The following is a 23,090-nucleotide window of genomic DNA, read 5'->3' as shown; positions in this document are numbered from 1 at the left end:
ATATAAACAGTCTTTGAAATGTATTCAACTTTTCTAAAAACAAGAGGGCTTTGTGTTGAAACCTATTTATTCCTATTTAAGAAATAAGAGGTAGGCCAATCTGTTTGACAGACGCAATTATCGGCTATTATCCATAGATTTTGTCAGACAATTCCTTTAGTCATCATGCACTCCTTAAAAAACGAATTGCATTTTCTTGGTCAACTCATATCAACATCTCTACGTATTACTACTGGTGGGGTAGGCTAAATAAATACAACAGAATAGGCCTAATTCAAATAATAGTGATAAAGGAATAGAAACATGTTGGGTAGTGCATGCCCAGAGCTAATTTATGTGTGGTACCTCAAGTCCGACAATTAATCCACAGATTAAACGGTAAAGCGGATTTGTTTCTCGTCATCTCTCCTCCTTCCTTCAGGCTTCTTTTTCTTCTTTACTTTATATGGTGATTGGCTTTACGGCGCAAAGACGAACTGAAACTGGACCTCTGAGTTCATCTTTCAATCACCCACGTGAGTATATGCTCCTAAATACAAATGAGGAGATGGCAGCGGTGGTGGGGTATATGGACGCATGTCGGTGGACGCACGGATCTCGACCTTCGACTCTCCCGAGTCCGTACAGGAGTTGCAGCGATGGGACAATAATGTAACTATCAATTGGATACCACAGAATTGAGGAAACGGGTTAAAAAATATATATCCTTTTGGTTGACTTGTTTTTAATCTTTTCATCTGCAGTCGAAACTGGGCCTGGTCCTTATGATAGCCCCATGTCGGGTGCCATAAAATCCTCAATGGGAGCAGCTTTAACTTGGAGCGGACAGGGGGATAGTAGCAGAGAGGGGATGACGTGAGTGCCAGGCTGTCTCAGGGCAGGAAGCTGCGTGGAGGCAGGAGGTCTTCTGGGGGTTGAGATGAGGAGACCTCCGCTGGCAGCCGGGGTGCTTAGTCTTTAATATGACGGTGATAAAAAATACTCAATCACAGGTCACACAGACGAGAGGAGTGGACTGTCAGGGTGATGTTCAGTGTCAGGGGGGAAAGAAACGCTATAGACGTATTTATCTACTTGACTGAATAGATTTAGCATTACACTTGTGTTGTGTTCACTGGCTCGGTCTGTGTGAAAACTGTAAAATACATTTTGATATGATGACGTAGTCTTCATTGTGACCCTCCTCAGACAAAATACAAGGTTCTGACAGTGTCATAAATAACTTGTTCCAGTGCATAGAGGTGATGCATGCCCCAATTTATTCTGCTGGACAGTCAGTGTTAGACAGATATTATGTAGTTGTGTGGACCTGTTTCTCTTGTCAATAATGCTGCTGGATGTTTGGGCTGGATGTGGGCGGGCTCACTGATAGGAGAGGTTGACTTCCAGCAATGATTACAAGTTGTACCTCAGAATATGTCTATGCCCCAATATGGAACCCCATTCCATATATATGTCCCTGGTCAAAAGTAGTGCACTATATAGGGAATATGGTGCCATTTCCCTGGTCAAAAGTAGTGCACTATATAGGGAATATGGTGCCATTTCCCTGGTCAAAAGAAGAGCATTATATAGTGAATATGGTGTCATTTCCATGGTCAAAAGTAGTGCACTATATAGGGAATATGGTGCCATTTCCCTGGTCAAAAGAAGTGCACTATATAGGGAATATGGTGCCATTTCCATGGTCAAAAGTAGTGCACTATATAGGGAATAGGGTGACATTTGGGACAGCCAAGGAAAGGGCCTTAGAAGAAAACTATTTCTAAGGTGAATCTGGTGAACTCTTAACCAGACGGATGTGACACGGATATGACATATGTGAACTGTACTGCAGAGTAGTGTAACTGACTGTCCTCAGTCCTGTAAGGCTTGGGGTCACAGAGGACACGGAGATCATGAACTAGGAAGCTGCCATTAAAGTCAAAAGTAATCAAAGGACTGGAGGAGTGTGTGTGTGTGTGTGTGTGTGTGTGTGTGTGTGTGTGTGTGTGTGTGTGTGTGTGTGTGTGTGTGTGTGTGTGTGTGTGTGTGTGTGTGTGTGTGTGTGTGTGTGCTGGAGAATAAGCCATCAAACATGCTATGCCTGAGATTTATTGGCATTCTGTGGTAAGATGTTGAAGTTGATTTTTTTTTATTGAACATCAGTAAATCAATCTGACAAGTAGGAGGTGATGCTAGCCAGCTGGCTCTACTGTAAGCAGGGCAGATATACTGTATAGAAGGCAGTAGGAGGTGATGCTAGCCAGCTGGCTCTACTGTAAACAGGGCAGATATACTGTATAGAAGGCAGTAGGAGGTGATGCTAGCCAGCTGGCTCTACTGTAAGCAGGGCAGATATACTGTATAGAAGGCAGTAGGGGGGGGTAATGCTGCCAGCTGGCTCTACTGTAAGCAGGGCAGATATACTGTGTAGAAGGCAGTAGGGGGGGTAATGCTAGCCAGCTGACTCTACTGTAAGCAGGGCAGATATACTGTATAGAAGGCAGTAGGGGGTAATGCTAGCCAGCTGACTCTACTGTAAGCAGGGCAGATATACTGTGTAGAAGGCAGTAGGGGGTAATGCTAGCCAGCTGGCTCTACTGTAAGCAGGGCAGATATACTGTATAGAAGGCAGTAGGAGGTGATGCTAGCCAGCTGGCTCTACTGTAAGCAGGGCAGATATACTGTATAGAAGGCAGTAGGGGGGGTAATGCTGCCAGCTGGCTCTACTGTAAGCAGGGCAGATATACTGTGTAGAAGGCAGTAGGGGGGGTAATGCTAGCCAGCTGACTCTACTGTAAGCAGGGCAGATATACTGTATAGAAGGCAGTAGGGGGTAATGCTAGCCAGCTGACTCTACTGTAAGCAGGGCAGATATACTGTATAGAAGGCAGTAGCGGGTAATGCTAGCCAGCTGACTCTACTGTAAGCAGGGCAGATATATTGTATAGAAGGCAGTAGGGGGTAATGCTAGACAGCTGACTCTACTGTAAGCAGGGCAGATATACTGTATAGAAGGCAGTAGGGGGGGTAATGCTAGCCAGCTGGCTCTACTGTAAGCAGGGCAGATATACTGTATAGAAGGCAGTAGGAGGTAATGCTAGCCAGCTGAGCTGGCTCTACTGTAAGCAGGGCAGATATACTGTATAGAAGGCAGTAGGGGGTAATGCTAGCCAGCTGACTCTACTGTAAGCAGGGCAGATATACTGTGTAGAAGGCAGTAGGGGGGGTAATGCTAGCCAGCTGGCTCTACTGTAAGCAGGGCAGATATACTGTATAGAAGGCAGTAGGAGGTGATGCTAGCCAGCTGGCTCTACTGTAAGCAGGGCAGATATACTGTATAGAAGGCAGTAGGAGGTAATGCTAGCCAGCTGAGCTGGCTCTACTGTAAGCAGGGCAGATATACTGTATAGAAGGCAGTAGGAGGTAATGCTAGCCAGCTGAGCTGGCTCTACTGTAAGCAGGGCAGATATACTGTGTAGAAGGCAGACAGGTGCTACTTTCCACTGCTTCTCAAGAGGGAGTCAAGCAGTATAGTGGAAAAGGTGTGATTTTTTTTATTTTTATTGTGACGGTCATGAGATGTGTCTGAACAAAATAGCATAGAAGCATGAACATTTCCAACTCGCATGCCAAGGCAGTGGGTGGCTTCATATATTTTTCTATAAAAGACGACCACCAACCATCCTGTTTGACGTGTCCCTCAGAATAAACATTTAACAAATGTATTTTATATTTGACAAAGTAGCAGTTTTCAAATTCTTACGTCTTTGCTGTGGTAGCAAATTATGACATGGTTGGAAAAATCTGGTAGGTTACCCAGATTTTAGTGTCCCTTCATTTCCAATGCCCGTTATACAGTAGCTACAGGCTCTCCAAATAGACAATAAATACGGTAATGGATTGAATAATAGAAGAGCCCACAGTAGGTCTGACGGATTGAGACAACGGGTTTCAATGACGGTGTCTTCTACCATTCTCCGTACACAATGCACTTACTCTACAGTAGCCAGGCTGAGTAACAGCATCGCTGAAGCTCAAATGAACATATTCTGTATCATACACATTCATCACAATACACAGAGATAACCCTCATATGCATCATATTACCAAAAAAAAAATGCAACCTTTGTCATATTTTAAAAGGAAGAAAATCAATAGATATTTTGAATGATACTGCAAGGTATCTCATGTTCTCCAGTTCTGTAGGTGTGATCATACAAAGTGCACTTAACAGAACATGGTGTTAGGTTAGGAGGAGCCTTTACCTATGAATAAAACGTGTGTGTGCGTGTGTCCGCGTGTGTGTGTTAACCATGCTTGTTAGTCATTGTTCTGCTTTCCCACTTTCTCTTCCTTTCTTCCTCTTGTTCTGCTTGTTATCTGTTCAGTGTGTCTGTCTCATTCTCAGCATCTCCCTCTGTCTCCCTCCATCTCTCTCCTTACCCTCCAACTCCAAGGTCTTAATGATGTTAGGTCCTGGCAGGATGGTGTCACAGAGTGGGAAACTCCACAGGAGACATCCCTACAGCACCTAGCCACTGTGATACCAGGCCTAGTGCATACAGGGTTCTCTGTCTGTCTGTCTGTCTGTCTGTCTGTCTGTCTGTCTGTCTGTCCATATGTTTTCCCCCAGACTTAAGGAGATGTTATGCTGAATGTTAAAGAGTTAAATGATGATCCTTAATGTCCCCTCATGTAACGATCGTCTGGAAGAGAGGACCAAGATGCAGCGTGGTGAGTGTTCATATTGAATTTTAATAATACAAAACACTTGAACAGAAGACACAAACGACACAAACGACACAAACGACCGCCAACAGCTCTGTCGGTGCAAACCACACAACAGAAACAACTACCCACAAAACCCCAAAGGAAAACAGGCTGTCTAAGTATGATTCCTAATCAGAGACAACGATAGACAGCTGCCTCTGATTAGGAACCCTACTCGGCCCAAAACAAAGAAATACAAAAACATAGAAAAAGGAACATAGAACGCCCACCCAATGTAACACCCTGGCCTAACCAAAATAAAGAACAAAAAACCCCTCTCTATGGCCAGGGCGTTACACCTCATCATGATGATGTAACAATACAGTATGATATGAATATTAAAACAAAATATTTGAGAATAGTTTACCGTTGATTGATGACACTGAAATTTTTCTAGAAGAGATGTTTGAAGATCCAAGGTCCCTCTGGGTCTCCTTAACAATTTGAGGTCCAACCTAGCAGTATGCCCTGCAGCCTTTCCTAACATGATACTGTTGACGTGTGCTGTAGATCATTAAATTTCAACATCAATTTAGGCATTTGTGTGATCCAACCTTCCTTTTATACATGTATAAAAGCTCTCTTCTCATGTGGTGTCAGATGGTGAGTGAGAAGGAGATGATTGAGGAGAGAGAAGGATAGTATTGAAGAGAGAGAGGGAAGCAGAGGAGAGGGATGCAGAGGGGAGAAAAGGATAGTATTGAAGAGAGAGAGGGAAGCAGAGGAGAGGGAAGCAGAGAGAGAGGGAAGCAGAGAGAGAGGGAAGCAGAGGAGAGGGAAGCAGAGAGAGAGGGAAGCAGAGAGAGGGAAGCAGAGAGAGGGAAGCAGAGAGAGAGGGAAGCAGAGGAGAGGGAAGCAGAGGAGAGGGAAGCAGAGGAGAGAGAATGAGTCAGTAGGGAGGCAGCTGTACTAATTATAGAGACCCCTCAGGGCTACCAGGGCTTTGTTCTCTCACCTCCTTAGACTGATGGCTAATTGATTATAGCACTTAACCCTTGTGTTGTGTTAAGGGTCAAAAAATGACCCGCCACTATGTTTAACAGGAGAGAAAACCCCCTAAATTATATTTTAGCAACTTGAAATTGGATGACTTTTCCTTGAGTGACCCCAACATTAGAACATTTGAAACATCGCCTTTGTTCATATTTCCATGAAAGCTGTACACCACTAGGGTACAAAGATGGTCTTAGGGTCATTTTTAATCCGGCTGTTATTCACAAAGACACACACACACACACACACACACACACACACACACACACACACACGACTCAAGTTCAGACAAAATAAAAACAATTTCAGACAAAATAAACATTTCTTGAAAGCGTTGTTTACTAATGGGGAATGCAGTCAGAGGCTATAAAGGTGTTGCAGATGACAGTCCCCACAGTTCTCTCTTTGCTGAAGCCATGAGTGCACATTTCAGTGCCCAACAGGTCGTAGATCAGATTTTTTCAGATGTCCAGGAGGAACCAGAGAACAATGATATAGAAGAGGCGGAGGTATCTGAAGAAGAAGATGGGGAAGAATACAACCCAGAGCACGATGCATCATCTTCAGATGAAGAAGAAATCCTCCCAAGCTGAAAGAGAGACATTTTTGTCAAAGAACAGCAAAATAAAATGGTCCTTGTGACAACCAGGGCAGGATGGCAGCACAAAATGTCATAAGGATGACCCCAGGGCCCACAAGACAAGCAGTTGCCCATGTCCAGGACATCGCCTCAACATTTTACATGTTCATCACACCAGCCATCAAAAAAATCATCCTGGAGATGAAAAATTTGGAGGGTTTCCATAAATATGGAAACTGGAAAAGGATGGATGAGATTGACCTGCGTGCCTACATAGGACTGCTAATCTTAGAGGGTGTGTTTAGGTCCCGAGGCATGTAGTCTCTGGGATGCAGAGAGTGGAAGGGTGATTTTCCGTGCCACGATGCCACTGAAAGTCTTTCACACTTTCTCAAGAATGCTAAGATTTGATAACCGTGAGTCAAGACCTGCAGGACATGTGAGAGACAAACTGGTGGCCATAAGAGAGGTCTGGGAGAAGTGGGTGGATGAGGCCATACCTCTACAACCCTGGGCCTGAAGTAAGGGTGGATGAGGCTATACCTCTACAACCCTGGGCCTGAAGTAAGGGTGGATGAGCAACTGGTTCCATTCAGAGGTACACTTATTTTCATACCTGTAATATAAGTGATTTTCACTGTTAATTTGATTATGTATTGCTGTAATAACATTGATTTATGTGATTGTTTTCTCTGACACTGATACTAATTACTGATAGTAATCTCTTTTGTCATAAGGTCGCTGTCCTTTCCGGTAGTATATGCCCAGCCAGCCAGCAAAGTATGGCATCAAGATATGGGTGGCCTGTGACGCACAATCCCCGCTACGCTTGGAAGATGCAAGTCTACACAGGGAAGCCGACCAGTGGAGGCCCAGAGAAGAACCAGAGGATGCTAGTTGTGCTTGATGTGACAGATGGACTGAGGAGGCACAATGTCATGTGTGACAATTTCTTCACCTCTTATGAACTCAGCCAGCAGCTCCTGAAGAGGAAGATCACCATGGTTGGCACAGTTAGAAAGAACAAGACTGAACCCTCCCCTGAACTCCTCGCAACAAGGGTGAGAGAGTCCTTCTCATCAAAGTTTGCCTTCACTCCCACCACCACTCTAGTTTCTTACCTCCCAAAGAGGAACAAGAATGTGGTCCTCCTGAGCACACTGCACAAAATGGCTGAGATCAGTGATCGTGAGGACAGGAAGCCAGCCATCATCCTGGACTACAACCACAACAAAGGAGGTGTGGAAAACCTAGACAAGGTGATTGGAATGTACAGCTGCAGTAGGATGACTAACAGCTGGCCCCTGGTCATCTTTCATAACATCATTGATGTGTCCTCATACAATGCCTTTGTGATATGGAACAAGATCAACCCTACCTGGATGCCTGATAAGCAGAACAAGAGGAGGGTATGTATGTAACCCCACACAAAGGAGGGAGTGCCTCCCCCACACAGCAGCCTCTGCAGCGCTTGTGAAAGCTGTTCAGGAGGCTGAATCTTGTCCTGATCCACCTGAGGCTGCAGCTGGGGCAGGCAAGAGGAGGAGATGCCAAGCAAGAGGCAATTCTGCCCCCCAAAGAAGGACTGTAAAACAAATACTATGTGCTGCACATGTGAAAAATACATCTGCATAGTCCATACACACACACACTTGCATACTGTCATACATGTGTTAATTAGAGTTGATTGATTTATGTTCTTCACGTTTGTTGTGTATCTATTATCTTATTTTATTATTATTGTTGTTGTTTATACACCTTGTGGGTGGGAGCAATGGTTAAAAAAATATATTTTGTAGTTGAATTCCTCATTGTACAGTTTATAAGAATATGTCACCATGTTCAAGACTGTTATTGTTTCCCTTCAATAAAATGCATTCAAAACTACTTTCTGCACATTTCTGCAACGTTCTTAGGCTATACAAGTGCTATCTCCTTCAAAAAAAATGTTTATGTTTACACCTATGCAGTACCTACCATGACACAAGGCGAGACCCAGATGCAGATGCAGACACAGGAGGCAGATGGTTGGATAAAAACACTGAGGAAAATAAGCGACACCTGGAGGGGGTGGAGACAATTACAGGGACAGATGAAACAGATCAGGGCGTGACAGTACCTCTATCAGTAATAATAATAAACTTCTACTTTAGTAAAGAAAACAATTATGAAAGGTGTGTTGTAATAGAAATGAGTGGTGTCCACTGATTAAATCTTTCTGCATTGTGAAGAGGGAAAACCAAGATCTTCACAAGGTTTGTGATGAATGACAGGTTGTTTCTTCATGCAAAATAGATTTGGGGGTTAAAATTCAATTAAGCTGCTTTATTTTAGGGTTTTAGTGAAGGGGGGTCATTTTTTTACTCTTAGGACAAGTGGAGTTTACAGAATGACTGCTGTCGTGGAAATTGCAAGATTATGTTATAATGTTTGTATTGTATTATAATGGTTGTTTTATTCGACAGAATAGAGTATTCTGTTAACTATTGTGTGTGTGTTCTACTGAGGATGGGCCTCTATGAGATAACACTGACAGAGGAGATTTACGATGTCTTTGGGTGATAAAACCTAAAAAGCATTCCAGAGAACATGAGCTAATGGTTCTGTTCTATACCGTACCAGGAAGAGACGGTTCCAGTTTGGAGTAGGAGGACCAGACACTGGTCTTTACAATGAAAACTGTTGACATAGCAGATGCTGTCTCCTATGTTTTATAGATATCTTTCATACAAATCTTAACCTTGTGACCATTCTATGTATCTGTTGTTCGTCATGTAGGTTGAGAGGGGTGTATCTCGGCTATAAAAGATCTTTGTACTTTTGTGTTGTCACTTTCAATGGTTCATTAAAAATGGTGCATCATTGAAGGTCAAGTGCTTTTGCAAAACTCTTATTATTAAAGATGTAGTTTAAGTATAACTCTGACTGGTGTGTGAAGTTTGTAACTCTCCTCATTTGGTAATGCAGAAATTAACCACCACACTGCACAAGGGGTAAATAGGTGACAAAAAATATTTATATCTTGAGTGTCAAAATTAGCAGGAGAATTTTAAAACATCGGTGTGGACTTACACAATGGTGGGATAGATGATTTGAACTTTAACCAACTGTGCCACAAGTCTACTCCAGTTGTTCAGTGGATTTAAGTTAAACAAAATGGCATTAGTGACAAGGTTATTTTATGAATAACCATCTGGAGTAAAAGAATGGTGAGAGCAAATTAACATGAACTGTGACTTAATAATCATAGATTGTTCTCAACACTTTGTAAAGTCACATGTCGGGTGTCTGTAAAATGTTCATCAGCGTCACTCTCAGTATGACAATATGTTGGTCGCTGTTGCTCTCTCTGCTTTAAACATTCCTCTGTTCCTTTTCTGTTTACTCTTAATGAGAATGGAAGTGCTGAAATACCAACAGAAGACAGATTGCTCTCTGGGTGCTTATTTCCAGCAGATGCACGGCTATTTTACTGTCCGTTGCCCTGATGCCGTATCGCCATGGGAAGGAGATCTTTCCCTGATGCATCTCTCTGGTGTACCGGTGTACCAGGCCTGCGGTTTAATTTAGTTAAAGTCTAGGCAGATTAAAGAATCCTCTGCGGTGCTGTCATCGAGAGCGGTCCAGGCAGGCAGGAGGCGGGCTAGAGAGGCACATTGATAAGGGCAGCTGCTCTCGGTAGATTTCCCTGGAGGAGACAGGGAGAGACAAGGCTGGCAGGGCATGGCGGCAGTCAGGTACGAGTGCTAGGCCAAGGCCACCTCCATCAGGACGCAGCAGGCAGAGTTTGAGTCCCCTATTATCTGATAGACAGCTTACACACCAGGAGCCCATAAACTGTTGTTGGCGGAGTCAAAGGGCTTAAGGGCTGCATTCTGATTGGATTCACTGGGCCAGCCACAAAGAGATCAACAAATAGATTGATAGAAATAAGTAGATGTTTTGGGGGGCGGGGGAGGGGGTGGTCTGAAATTCAAAAGTTGCCTCTGGAGAAGAGTTACCATCTAAACTTCAAAAGGAGACCGTAAAAAAACAAAATGCCTTGATAGTAGGAATGAGCCTTTTTGACTTCATGAAAATAATAACACAGTATTGTGGTTGAAAATTGGCAAATAAACAACTTTGCATTAGTCAACTTTACACCGATACTGACAAGGTAAATGATCTGCCCCTGAGCAAGGCAGTTTGACCCACTCTTCCCTGGGCGCTGAAGACGTGGACGTTGATTAAGACCGCTGCACCTCACAGATTTAGAGAGGTGGGGTTAAATGCAGAAGATGCATTCAGTTTTACAACTGACTAGGTATCCTCCATTCCCAATGGCTAAAGGAGGCTAAAGGAGGCTAAAGGAGGCTAAAGGAGGCTAAAGGAGGCTAAAGGAGGCTAAAGGAGGCTAAAGGAGGCTAAAGGAGGCTAAAGGAGGCTGATGACAACATATGTACTATGGTGTGAGGATGGTGTTTTAATCCTGGGGTGGGATGGAGACTGGGGTGCCACAGCTTGACATATTGCTGTTGAGTAAGTGTGCCTCTTTTATTCAGTTTGTAGTGTACGTACCATACATCACCCGTAGACTAGAGCTGCTCTGACAACTTCCTGTCAGTGAGCCTTGGTGGTGAGCTCATCTCTCCCACAAAACAACCAAAATGTGATCATACCGCTTTTTCTGATTGTGGTAAAACGTATCTGCACACAAATAACTAGCAAGGTTAGTCCTTGCTGAGCACACAGAAATGTATACTATCCATAGAGTGGATAATTGGCTTGCAGGCAGGGGGGAGGCATAAAGAAATTAGAAAGAAAGACAAGCTTTATAGAGTTTTTTTTCCTGTGACCAAGGACATGGGAGAACTGAAAACACACCTTAGAAAGTTATTGATTCTGCTGGAGGAATCGTGTCCTCTTTTTGTACTGTCATTTGTTCACAGACTATAAGAGAACATAACAAATGTTAAAAGATGATTCGATTTGCCTTCTCTCTAATAGTCATACATAAATATTTTATCATTTGTTGAGCCTCTTGCAGGAGAACTTTCTTGCAATGCAGGACCTTTAAAACGTGTGGTGTATTTGAGGTTTAAAAAGGCTTTTAAACTTTAAAATGTCCTCTTTGAAATTTCCAACTTGATTTTCCCTTTACGAAAAATGCATCAACCCCTACAAAAATGTCGAATCACTATAATCCACATAATAATTCACATTTTCTTTTGCTGCAGGATTATTTTATTGCTGTAGCAAACTGGCTCAAATTAAGATCCTACACCTGCATGTCACATTGAGACTATTTCAGTCTTCTCCCTCCATTTGACACTGACCTGATGCGTATTATCACGGGGAGGTCAGAGAGAACACACATTAATGGCTGGAGCATGGCAAAGCTAAAAAGGACAGATGAGCATAGATGGCTACAAATTGGGAAGGGAGGATAAAGTGACCTAAAATCGCCAAGGGAACTGATTTGTGAAAAAATCTCACCACTTTTGACAAATTAAAGGTAGGAAATAGCTTTGGAATGCTGCCAATATTATGTTTAAAAACCAAACATGCTGTTTTGGAGATATATAATTTATCACCTTGATACTTCACAATGATATTGTTTTTAAATAATTTTAGCATTATTCTTACGGGAAATGCTCTCCTCCGTCCTCCTCTCTCTCTGCCTCTCCTCTGTCCGCCTCTCTCTCTCCTCTGTCTCTCCTCCATCCTCCTCTCTCTCCTCTGCCTCTCCTCCGTCCTCCTCTCTCTCCAATGCCTCTCCTCTGTCCTCCTCTCTCTCCTCTGCCTCTCCTCTGTCCTCCTCTCTCTCCAATGCCTCTCCTCTGTCCTCCTCTCTCTCCTCTGCCTCTCCTCCTTCCTCCTCTCTCTCCTCTGCCTCTCCTCTGTCCTCCTCTCTCTCCTCTGCCTTTCCTCCATCCTCCTCTCTCTGATCTGCCTCTCCTCTGTCCTCCTCTCTCTCCTCTGCCTCTCCTCTGTCCTCTCTCTCCTCTGCCTCTCCTCTGTCCTTCTCTCTCTCCTCTGCCTCTCTTCTGTCCTCCTCTCTCTCCTCTGTCCTCCTCTCTCTCCTCTGTCCTCCTCTCTCTCCTCTGCCTCTCCTCTGTCCTCCTCTCTCTCCTCTGCCTCTCCTCTGTCCTTCTCTCTCTCCTCTGCCTCTCCTCTGTCCTCCTCTCTCTCCTCTGTCCTCCTCTCTCTCCTCTGTCCTCCTCTCTCCTCCTCTCTCTCCTCTGTCCTCCTCTCTCTCCTCTGTCCTCCTCTCTCTCCTCTGCCTCTCCTCTGTCCTCCTCTCTCTCCTCTGTCTCTCCTCCGTCCACCTCTCTCTCTCCTCTCCCCTTCCTCTGTCCTCCTCTCTCTCTCCTCTGTCTCTCCTCCGTCCACCTCTCTCTCTCCTCTCCCCTTCCTCTGTCCTCCTCTCTCTCTCCTCTGCCTCTCCTCCGTCCTCCTCTCCCTCCACTGCCTCTCCTCCGTCCTCCTCTCTCTCCCCTTCCTCTGTCCTCCTCTCTCTTTCCTCTGCCTCTCCTCTGTCCTCCTCTCTCTCCTCTGTCCTCCTCTCTCTCCTCTGTCCTCCTCTCTCTCCTCTGCCTCTCCTCTGTCCTCCTCTCTCTCTCCTCTGCCTCTCCTCTGTCCTCCTCTCTCTCTCCTCTGTCTCTCCTCCGTCCACCTCTCTCTCTCCTCTGCCTCTCCTCCATCCTCCTCTCTCTCCTCTGCCTCTCCTCCGTCCTCCTCTCTCTCCACTGCCTCTCCTCCGTTCTCCTCTCTCTCCACTGCCTCTCCTCGGTCCTCCTCTCTCTCCTCTGCCTCTCCTCTGTCCTCCTCTCTCTCTCCTCTGCCTCTCCTCCGTCCTCCTCGCTCTCTCCTCTGCCTCTCCTCTGTCCTCCTCGCTCTCTCCTCTGCCTCTCCTCTGTCCTTCTCTCTCTCCTCTGCCTCTCCTCTGTCCTCCTCTCTCTCTCTCTCTCTGCCTCTCCTCTGTCCTCCTCTCTCTCTCTCCTCTGCCTCTCCTCTGTCCTCCTCTCTATCCTCTGCCTCTCCTCCATCCTCTCTCTCCTCTGCCTCTCGCGCTCATATGTCCTCCTCTGTCCTCCTCTCTCTCTCTCTCTCTCTCCTCTGTCCTCCTCTTTCTCTCCTCTGTCTCTACTCTGTCCCCCTCTCTATCTCCCCTCTCTCCTCTGTCCTCCTCTGTCCCTCATGCCCAAGCGCATTAGTCATGTCTAAAAACACTGCACGATGCCGGTGTTTGTGTGTGCGTTTTTTGTTGTTTGTTACATAAAATGTCCTAGAATATTGTCCTTAAACTCAAATAGTATGGTACCTTCCAAAATGGACTGAACAACACATCTCAGCCTATGAAATTACTTTTGAGTTTCTACCCAATTACTATTTGTCCCACTCACCTAAAAGCCATTTTACATAAAAACAGCAATGTCACAGCCAGGCACTAATACATATCTTATTAAAACCCCTGTAGGTCTGAAGCCTTCCCCATGCTTCGTCTTGTACGGCTAGGCGAACCGAACAAGTTTGGATGAAAAGCGTGCCCAGAGTAAACTGCCTGTTACTCAGGCCCAGAAGTTAGAATATGCATATAATTAGTAGATTTGGATAGAAAACACTAAAGTTTCCAAAACTGTTAAAATAATGTCTGTGAGTATAACAGAACCCATATGGCATGCAAAAACCTGAGAAAAATCCAACCAGGAAGTGGGAATTCTGAGGTTTGTAGTTTTCAAGTGAATGACTATCAAATATTCAGTGTCTGTGGGGTCAGATTGCACTTCCACTAGATGTCAACAGTCTTTAGAAGTTGTTTCAGGCTTCTATTGTGAAAAGGGAGCGAATAAGAGCACTCTAAGCAGATGGCCCAGGTGAAAGTCTTTAGTTTAGTCACGCGCGTGGCCGTGAGCGTGTAATGAAAACAGTATTGTCCGGTTGAAACATTATTGAATATTTATGATAAAAACACCCTAAGGATTGATTAGAAACATTGTTTGACATGTTTCTACGAACTCAAATGGAACTTTTTTGACTTTTCGTCTAGACTTTGTGCCCACGCTTTGTGCATTTGGATTACTGGACTAAACGCGTGAACAAAAAGGAGGTATTTGGACATAAAGATGAACTTTATCAAACAAAACAAACATTTATTGTCTAACATGGAGACCTGGGAGTGCCATCAGATGAAGATCATCAAAGGTAAGTGATTCATTTTAATGCTATTTCTGACTTTTGTGACACCTCTCCTTGGTTGGAAAATGGCTGTATGGTTTTTGTCGCTAGGCGCTGACCTAACATAATCGCATGGTGTGCTTTCACCATAAAGCCTTTTTGAAATCGGACACTGTGGTTGGATTAACGAGAAGTTTAATACTTGTATGTTTGAGGAATTTTAATTATGAGATTTCTGTTGTTTGAATTTAGCGCCCTGCAATTACAGTGGCTGTAGGCCAGGTGTTCCGCTAGCGGAACCCCCTTCCCAGAAAGGTTAAAAGACCTTCGCTTGAAAAATGTCAATAGTACTGTTTGTCCATCTTGAGACACCGTAACCGGTATACACTTCCTCAAAATAGTCAGTATTAATCTAAGATAACTCAATAAATCTGTCTTTTTATGTTTTTGCTGAGAAGATCTTAGTCAGGCAACTTTAGATATAACTACGGTAAGATGTTTAGTACAGTATTTCTCAAGTGAAAAAACGTGCATGAAAAATGTGTCTCTTGTTGAATGACAACAAACACTTCATTTGAGAATGGGGTCATAATACAATATATATGCACAAACTGTTCTGAACTGTTTCAGATGGGAAACATATGGATGCCTTTAGCCCTTAGATCGCAATATCTACGCAATATGTCCTTGAGTGGCCAAGCCAGAGCCCAGACTTGAACCCGATCAAACATTTACAGGAAAAGGAGGGCCGTACATGCCCCCATTCACATCAACTGGGCTGTAGTGGAGCGGATTGAGAGTTTCAAGTTCCTTGGTTTCCACAGCACCAACAAATTATCATGGTTCAAACACAGCAAGACAGTTGTGAAGAGGGCACGACAATGCTTTCGCCCTCAGGAGACCGAAAAGATTTGGAATGGGTCCCCAGATCCTCAAAAAGTTATACAGCTGCACCATCGAGAGCATCCTACAGAGGGTAATGCGTAAAGCCTACTACATCAATGGGGTCAAGCTTCCTGCCATCCAGGATCTATATACTAGGCTGTGTCAAAGGAAGCCCACAAAAATTGTCAAAGACGCCAGTCACCCAAGTCACAGTTTGTTCTCCCTGCTATCGCACGGCAAGTGGTACCGGAGCGCCAAGTGTAGGTCCAAAAGGCTCCTTAACAGCTTGTACTCCCAAGCCGTAAGACTGCTGAACAATTAATCAAATGGCCACCGGGACTATTAACACTGACACCCCCCCCCCCCCCCCCCTCCCCCCCCCCCCTGCTGCTGCTACTCGCTGTTTATTATCAATGCATATTCACTTTACCCCTACCTACATGTACAAATCACCTCGACCCACCTGACTCGGGACAGGTACCATTATGTGTTACCTTATTTCATTTTTATTCAGTCAAAATTTTATTAACTCTATTTCTTGAACTGCATTGCTGGCTTGTAAGTTAGGGCTTCACGGTAAGGTCACCACCTGTTGTATTCGGCGCATGTGACAAATGATTTGATTTGACATCTCTGGAGAGGCCTAAAAATAGCTGTGCAGCGATGCTCCACATCCAACCTGACAGAGCTTGAGTGGATCTGCAGAGAAGAATGGGAGAAACTCCCTAAATACAGGTGTGCCAAGCTTGTAGCGTCTTACCCAAGAAGACTCGAGGCTGTAATTGCTGCCAAACATGCTTCAACAAAGTACTGAGTAAAGGGTCTGAATACTTATTTGTACATTTGTACATTTGCAAAAATGTCTAAAAACCAGTTTTTGCTTTGCCTTTATGGGGTATTGTGTGTATATTGATGAGGGAAAAAAATGATTTAATCAATTTTAGAATAAGACTGTAACGTAACAAAATGTGGAAAAAGTCAAGGGGTCTGAATACTTTCAGAATGTACTGTATATCTCCTTGACAGACACTTCAAAACCTTGTTCCTTATGTCTTTTGACATTTCTGAGTGTGCTATTCAATGTGTTTCTATGGGCTATAGTAGTCAAGGCCAAATTCAATATTTTATCTTTTTTGTTGTTGTTGTTATACCTATAGGGGTCCTAAAATGTAAAATCAATTCGCTAACCCCCCCCCCCACCGCCCCTTAGACCTTTAAGAATTAACCTTCTATGGCTTCCCGAGTGGTGCAGCGGTCTAAGGCACTTGAGGCGTCACTACAGACCTGGGTTTACGACCGGCAGACCCATGGGGTGGCGCACAATTGACCCAGCGCCGTCCGATTTAGGGGAGGGTTTGGCCGACCAAGATATCCTTGTCCTTTCACACTCTAGTGACTCCTGTGGCGGGCCCGGGCGCATGCACGCTGACACAGTCGCTAGTTGTGCGGTGTTTCCTCCGACAGATTGGTGCGGCTGGCTTCCGGGTTAAGTGAGCAGGGTGTCAAGAAGAAGTGCGGCTTGGCAGGGTCTTGTTTCGGAGAACTCATGGCTCTCGACCTTTTTCCTCTTCCGAGTCCGTACAGGAGTTGAAGCAATGGGACAAGACTGCAACTACCAATGGGTAGAAAAAGGGGTAAAAAGTCAATTTAAAAATTATAATATAGTTTGGAGCAACATCGAAATTTGATGTTTGGAGAAACGTTTAAGTCTGCAGTGAGACTGAGCTTGTTGAACACAGTGCCAAACAGTGTAGAAACTTCATTGATTAATGGGCTTCGGTTTTTTGCATAGCAGCTAATCAGACTGAGGATGACTGTATCCCCAGATCATAGGCAGCTAATTCCTCCTGCTGATTGGTGCTGTAATGCTAATACAGGATTGGCCCTGTGGGAGTCGTGATAGACTTCAGTAGACTCCAAACATGATGATCCATTACATCACAGATCCCCAGAGGGATGTGGCTCTGTACACCTCGTCATTAGAGTAGATGGGGACACTGCAATAATTTGAATCATTTATTGATATGACCATATACATAAACCAAAATCTACTGTATAATCTGGGAAGTAATTTCACTGAGTTAAATTAAAGATACATTTGTGTTAGTTAGTTAGTTAGTTAGTTAGTTAGTTAGTTAGTTAGTAAGTTAGTTAGTTACTTACTTACTTAGTTAGTTACTTAGTTAGTTAGTTAGTTAGAAGTAGTCCCTATGTGACATGTTCTTACCTTGTTAGTGGGGGTTATTCAGTTGGACTGTCGTGAAATGTGAATTATTGCTGGTTCCTCTTGGGGGCTTTTGGAGATGTGTCCCAATGGGGTGAAGGCAAGGACAAGACTCAATCTGAGTAAAGATGTTATTAAATCACTGTCATGGATCAATAATGGTTTCAAATGAATTAAAACGCTGAACGAATTAATTGATTATCCTTTCCAATGGGTTAGATAAGGTCATGAAAAGTCTCAGATGCAGTCGGTTGATTAAGCAGTAGTTGCATGGCAACAGGAATACAAAACAGATATTCAACACAACACACACGTACAGGGACTGTGTCAACCGGGTCCCGTACACCTTTTAAAGAAGTGGAAGCAAACTAAATTCCCTTTGAATTAGATGTCACTCTTAATCTCTTTATTCGGCAGAGGAGGAGGTTGTGTATGATGTCTCCTAATCCCCCGCCCTGATTGGGCCCCATGCGAAGCCGGCTGAATCTCAGGGCTTTGATCAACTCCTGTTTGATGAGAGATATCGACAGACCTCATCTGACTCAGTGAACAGCAACACACTGAGCCAACCACCGCTGCACTCCACCTGCTCAAACTGACTGATGAGATTAAAAGGAAAGAAAATGGAAGGAAGGACGGATGGAAGGAATGAACATTGGTGAACGTGGATGAAAAAATACCCCCCCCCCCAAAAAATATTTAAATTAAAAATAAGCCGGATTTAAGCTATGGGTTAGGGTTAATATCTCTCTGGTCCTCTCTATGGGTTAGGGTTAATATCTCTCTGGTCCTCTCTATGGGTTAGGGTTAATATCTCTCTGGTCCTCTCTATGGGTTAGGGTTAATATCTCTCTGGTCCTCTCTATGGGTTAGGGTTAACCTCTCTCTGGTCCTCTCTATGGGTTAGGGTTAACCTCTCTCTGGTCCTCTCTATAGGTTAGGGTTAACCTCTCTCTGGTCCTCTCTATGGGTTAGGGTTAACCTCTCTCTGGTCCTCTCTATAGGTTAGGGTTAACCTCTCTCTGGTCCTCTCTATGGGTTAGGGTTAATATCTCTCTGGTCCTCTCTATGGGTTAGGGTTAACCTCTCTCTGGTCCTCTCTATGGGTTAGGGTTAACCTCTCTCTGGTCCTCTCTATGGGTTAGGGTTAATATCTCTCTGGTCCTCTCTATGGGTTAGGGGTTAACCTCTCTCTGGTCCTCTCTATGGTTGAGGGTTAATATCTCTCTGGTCCTCTCTATGGGTTAGGGTTAATATCTCTCTGGTCCTCTCTATGGGTTAGGGTTAATATCTCTCTGGTCCTCTCTATGGGTTAGGGTTAACCTCTCTCTGGTCCTCTCTAGTTAGGGTTAACCTCTCTCTGGTCCTCTCTATGGGTTAGGGTTAACCTCTCTCTGGTCCTCTCTATGGGTTAGGGTTAATATCTCTCTGGTCCTCTCTATGGGATAGGGTTAACCTCTCTCTGGTCCTCTCTATGGGTTAGGGTTAACCTCTCTCTGGTCCTCTCTATTGGTTAGGGTTAATATCTCTCTGGTCCTCTCTATAGGTTAGGGTTAACCTCTCTCTGGTCCTCTCTATGGGTTAGGGTTAACCTCTCTCTGGTCCTCTCTATAGGTTAGGGTTAACCTCTCTCTGGTCCTCTCTATGGGTTAGGGTTAACCTCTCTCTGGTCCTCTCTATGGTTAGGGTTAATATCTCTCTGGTCCTCTCTATGGGTTAGGGTTAATATCTCTCTGGTCCTCTCTATGGGTTAGGGTTAACCTCTCTCTGGTCCTCTCTATAGGTTAGGGTTAACCTCTCTCTGGTCCTCTCTATGGGTTAGGGTTAACCTCTCTCTGCTCCTCTCTATGGGTTAGGGTTAATATCTCTCTGGTCCTCTCTATGGGTTAGGGTTAACCTCTCTCTGGTCCTCTCTATGGGTTAGGGTTAATATCTCTCTGGTCCTCTCTAGTTAGGGTTAACCTCTCTCTGGTCCTCTCTATGGGTTAGGGTTAATATCTCTCTGGTCCTCTCTATGGGTTAGGGTTAATATCTCTCTGGTCCTCTCTATGGGTTAGGGTTAATATCTCTCTGGTCCTCTCTATAGGTTAGGGTTAACCTCTCTCTGGTCCTCTCTATAGGTTAGGGTTAACCTCTCTCTGGTCCTCTCTATGGGTTAGGGTTAATATCTCTCTGGTCCTCTCTAGTTAGGGTTAACCTCTCTCTGGTCCTCTCTATTGGGTTAGGGTTAATATCTCTCTGGTCCTCTCTATGGGTTAGGGTTAATATCTCTCTGGCCTCTTCTGGGTTAGGGGTTACCTCTCTCCTGGGCCTCTAATATGGGTTAGGGTTAATAAATTCTCTCTGCTCCTCTCTATTGGTTAGGGGGTTTTTTAATAATATCTCTCTGGTCGCTCTATAGGTTAGGGTTAACCTCTCTCTGGTCCTCTCTATAGGTTAAGGGTTACCTCTCCTCTCTGACCTCTCTATGGGTTAGGGTTAATATCTCTCTGGTCCTCTCTATGGGTTAGGGTTAACCTCTCTCTGGTCCATCTCTATAGGGTTAGGGTTAACCTCTCTCTGGTCCTCATCTATGGGTTAGGGTTAATATCTCTCTGGTCCTCTCTATGGGTTAGGGTTAACCTCGCTCTGGTCCTCTCTAATGGGTTAGGGTTAATATCTCTCTGGTCCTCTCTATGGATTAGGGTTAACCTCTCTCTGGTCCTCTCTATGGGTTAGGGTTAATATCTCTCTGGTCCGCATCTATGGGTTAGGGTTAATATCTCTCTGGTCCTCTCTATGGGTTAGGGTTAACCTCTCTCTGGTCCTCTCTATAGGTTAGGGTTAATATCTCTCTGGTCCTCTCTATGGGTTAGGGTTAACCTCTCTCTGGTCCTCTCTATGGGTTAGGTTTAATATTCTCTCTGGTCCTCTCTATGGTTAGGGTTAACCTCTCTCTGGTCCTCTCTATGGGTTAGGGTTAATATCTCTCTGGTCCTCATCTATGGGTTAGGGTTAACCCTCTCTGGTCCTCTCTATGGGTTAGGGTTAACGTCTCTCTGGTCCTCTCTATGGGTTAGGGTTAATATCTCTCTGGTCCTCTCTATGGGTTAGGGTTAACCTCTCTCTGGTCCTCTCTATGGGTTAGGGTTAAAATCTCTCTGGTCCTCTCTATGGGTTAGGGTTAATATCTCTGGTCCTCTCTATGGGTTAGGGTTAATATCTCTCTGGTCCTCTCTATGGGTTAGGGTTAACCTCTCTCTGGTCCTCTCTATGGGTTAGGGTTAACCTCTCTCTGGTCCTCTCTATAGGTTAGGGTTAACCTCTCTCTGGTCCTCTCTATGGGTTAGGGTTAACCTCTCTCTGGTCCTCTCTATGGGTTAGGGTTAACCTCTCTCTGGTCCTCTCTATAGGTTAGGGTTAACCTCTCTCTGGTCCTCTCTATGGTTAGGGTTAACCTCTCTCTGGTCCTCTCTATAGGTTAGGGTTAACCTCTCTCTGGTCCTCTCTATGGGTTAGGGTTAATATCTCTCTGGTCCTCTCTATGGGTTAGGGTTAACCTCTCTCTGGTCCTCTCTATGGGTTAGGGTTAACCTCTCTCTGGTCCTCTCTATGGGTTAGGGTTAATATCTCTCTGGTCCTCTCTATGGGTTAGGGTTAACCTCTCTCTGGTCCTCTCTATGGGTTAGGGTTAATATCTCTCTGGTCCTCTCTATGGGTTAGGGTTAATATCTCTCTGGTCCTCTCTATGGGTTAGGGTTAATATCTCTCTGGTCCTCTCTATGGGTTAGGGTTAATATCTCTCTGGTCCTCTCTATGGGTTAGGGTTAACCTCTCTCTGGTCCTCTCTATGGGTTAGGGTTAACCCTCTCTGGTCCTCTCTATGGGTTAGGGTTAATATCTCTCTGGTCCTCTATGGGTTAGGGTTAATATCTCTCTGGTCCTCTCTATAGGTTAGGGTTAACCTCTCTCTGGTCCTCTCTATGGGTTAGGGTTAACCTCTCTCTGGTCCTCTCTATGGGTTAGGTTAATATCTCTCTGGTCCTCTCTATGGGTTAGGGTTAACCTCTCTCTGGTCCTCTCTATGGGTTAGGGTTAACCTCTCTCTGGTCCTCTCTATAGGTTAGGGTTAACCTCTCTCTGGTCCTCTCTATGGGTTAGGGTTAATATCTCTCTGGTCCTCTCTATGGGTTGGTTAACCTCTCTCTGGTCCTCTCTATGGGTTAGGGTTAATATCTCTCTGGTCCTCTCTATGGGTTAGGGTTAACCTCTCTCTGGTCCTCTCTATGGGTTAGGGTTAATATCTCTCTGGTCCTCTCTATGGGTTAGGGTTAATATCTCTCTGGTCCTCTCTATGGGTTAGGGTTAACCTCTCTCTGGTCCTCTCTATAGGTTAGGGTTAATATCTCTCTGGTCCTCTCTATGGGTTAGGGTTAACCTCTCTCTGGTCCTCTCTATGGGTTAGGGTTAATATCTCTCTGGTCCTCTCTATGGGTTAGGGTTAACCTCTCTCTTGTCCTCTCTATGGGTTAGGGTTAATATCTCTCTGGTCCTCTCTATGGGTTAGGGTTAACCTCTCCTGGTCCTCTCTATGGGTTAGGGTTAACCTCTCTCTGGTCTCTCTATGGGTTAGGGTATATCTCTCTGGTCCTCTCTAGGGTTAGGGTTAATATCTCTCTGGTCCTCTCTATGGGTTAGGGTTAATATCTCTCTGGTCCTCTCTATGGGTTAGGTGTTAATATCCTCTGTCCTCTCTATGGGTTAGGGTTAACCTCTCTCTGGTCCTCTCTATGGGTTAGGGTTAACCTCTCTCTGGTCCTCTCTATAGGTTAGGGTTAACCTCTCTCTGGTCCTCTCTATGGGTTAGGGTTAACCTCTCTCTGGTCCTCTCTATAGGTTAGGGTTAACCTCTCTCTGGTCCTCTCTATGGGTTAGGGTTAATATCTCTCTGGTCCTCTCTATGGGTTAGGGTTAACCCTCTCTGGTCCTCTCTATGGGTTAGGGTTAACGTCTCTCTGGTCCTCTCTATGGGTTAGGGTTATATCTCTCTGGTCCTCTCTATGGGTTAGGGTTAACCTCTCTCTGGTCCTCTCTATGGGTTAGGGTTAAATCTCTCTGGTCTCTCTATGGGTTAGGGTTAATATCTCTCTGGTCCTCTCTATGGGTTAGGGTTATCTCTCTGGTCCTCTCTATGGGTTAGGGTTAACCTCTCTCTGGTCCTCTCTAGTTAGGGTTAACTCTCTCTGGTCCTCTCTATGGGTTAGGTTAACCTCTCTCTGGTCCTCTCTATGGGTTAGGGTTAATATCTCTCTGGTCCTCTCTATGGGATAGGGTTAACCTCTCTGGTCCTCTCTATGGGTTTAGGGTTAACCTCTCTCTGGTCCTCTCTATGGGTTAGGGTTAATATCTCTCTGGTCCTCTCTATGGGTTAGGGTTAACCTCTCTCTGTCCTCTCTATGGGTTAGGGTTAACCTCTCTCTGGTCCTCTCTATAGGTTAGGGTTAACCTCTCTCTGGT

The sequence above is a fragment of the Salmo trutta genome, chromosome 6, assembly GCF_901001165.1.
Source record: "Salmo trutta chromosome 6, fSalTru1.1, whole genome shotgun sequence".
Classification (NCBI taxonomy): domain Eukaryota; kingdom Metazoa; phylum Chordata; class Actinopteri; order Salmoniformes; family Salmonidae; genus Salmo; species Salmo trutta.
The sequence above is the reverse complement of the archived record's forward strand: the minus strand, read 5'-3'. Positions refer to the sequence as shown.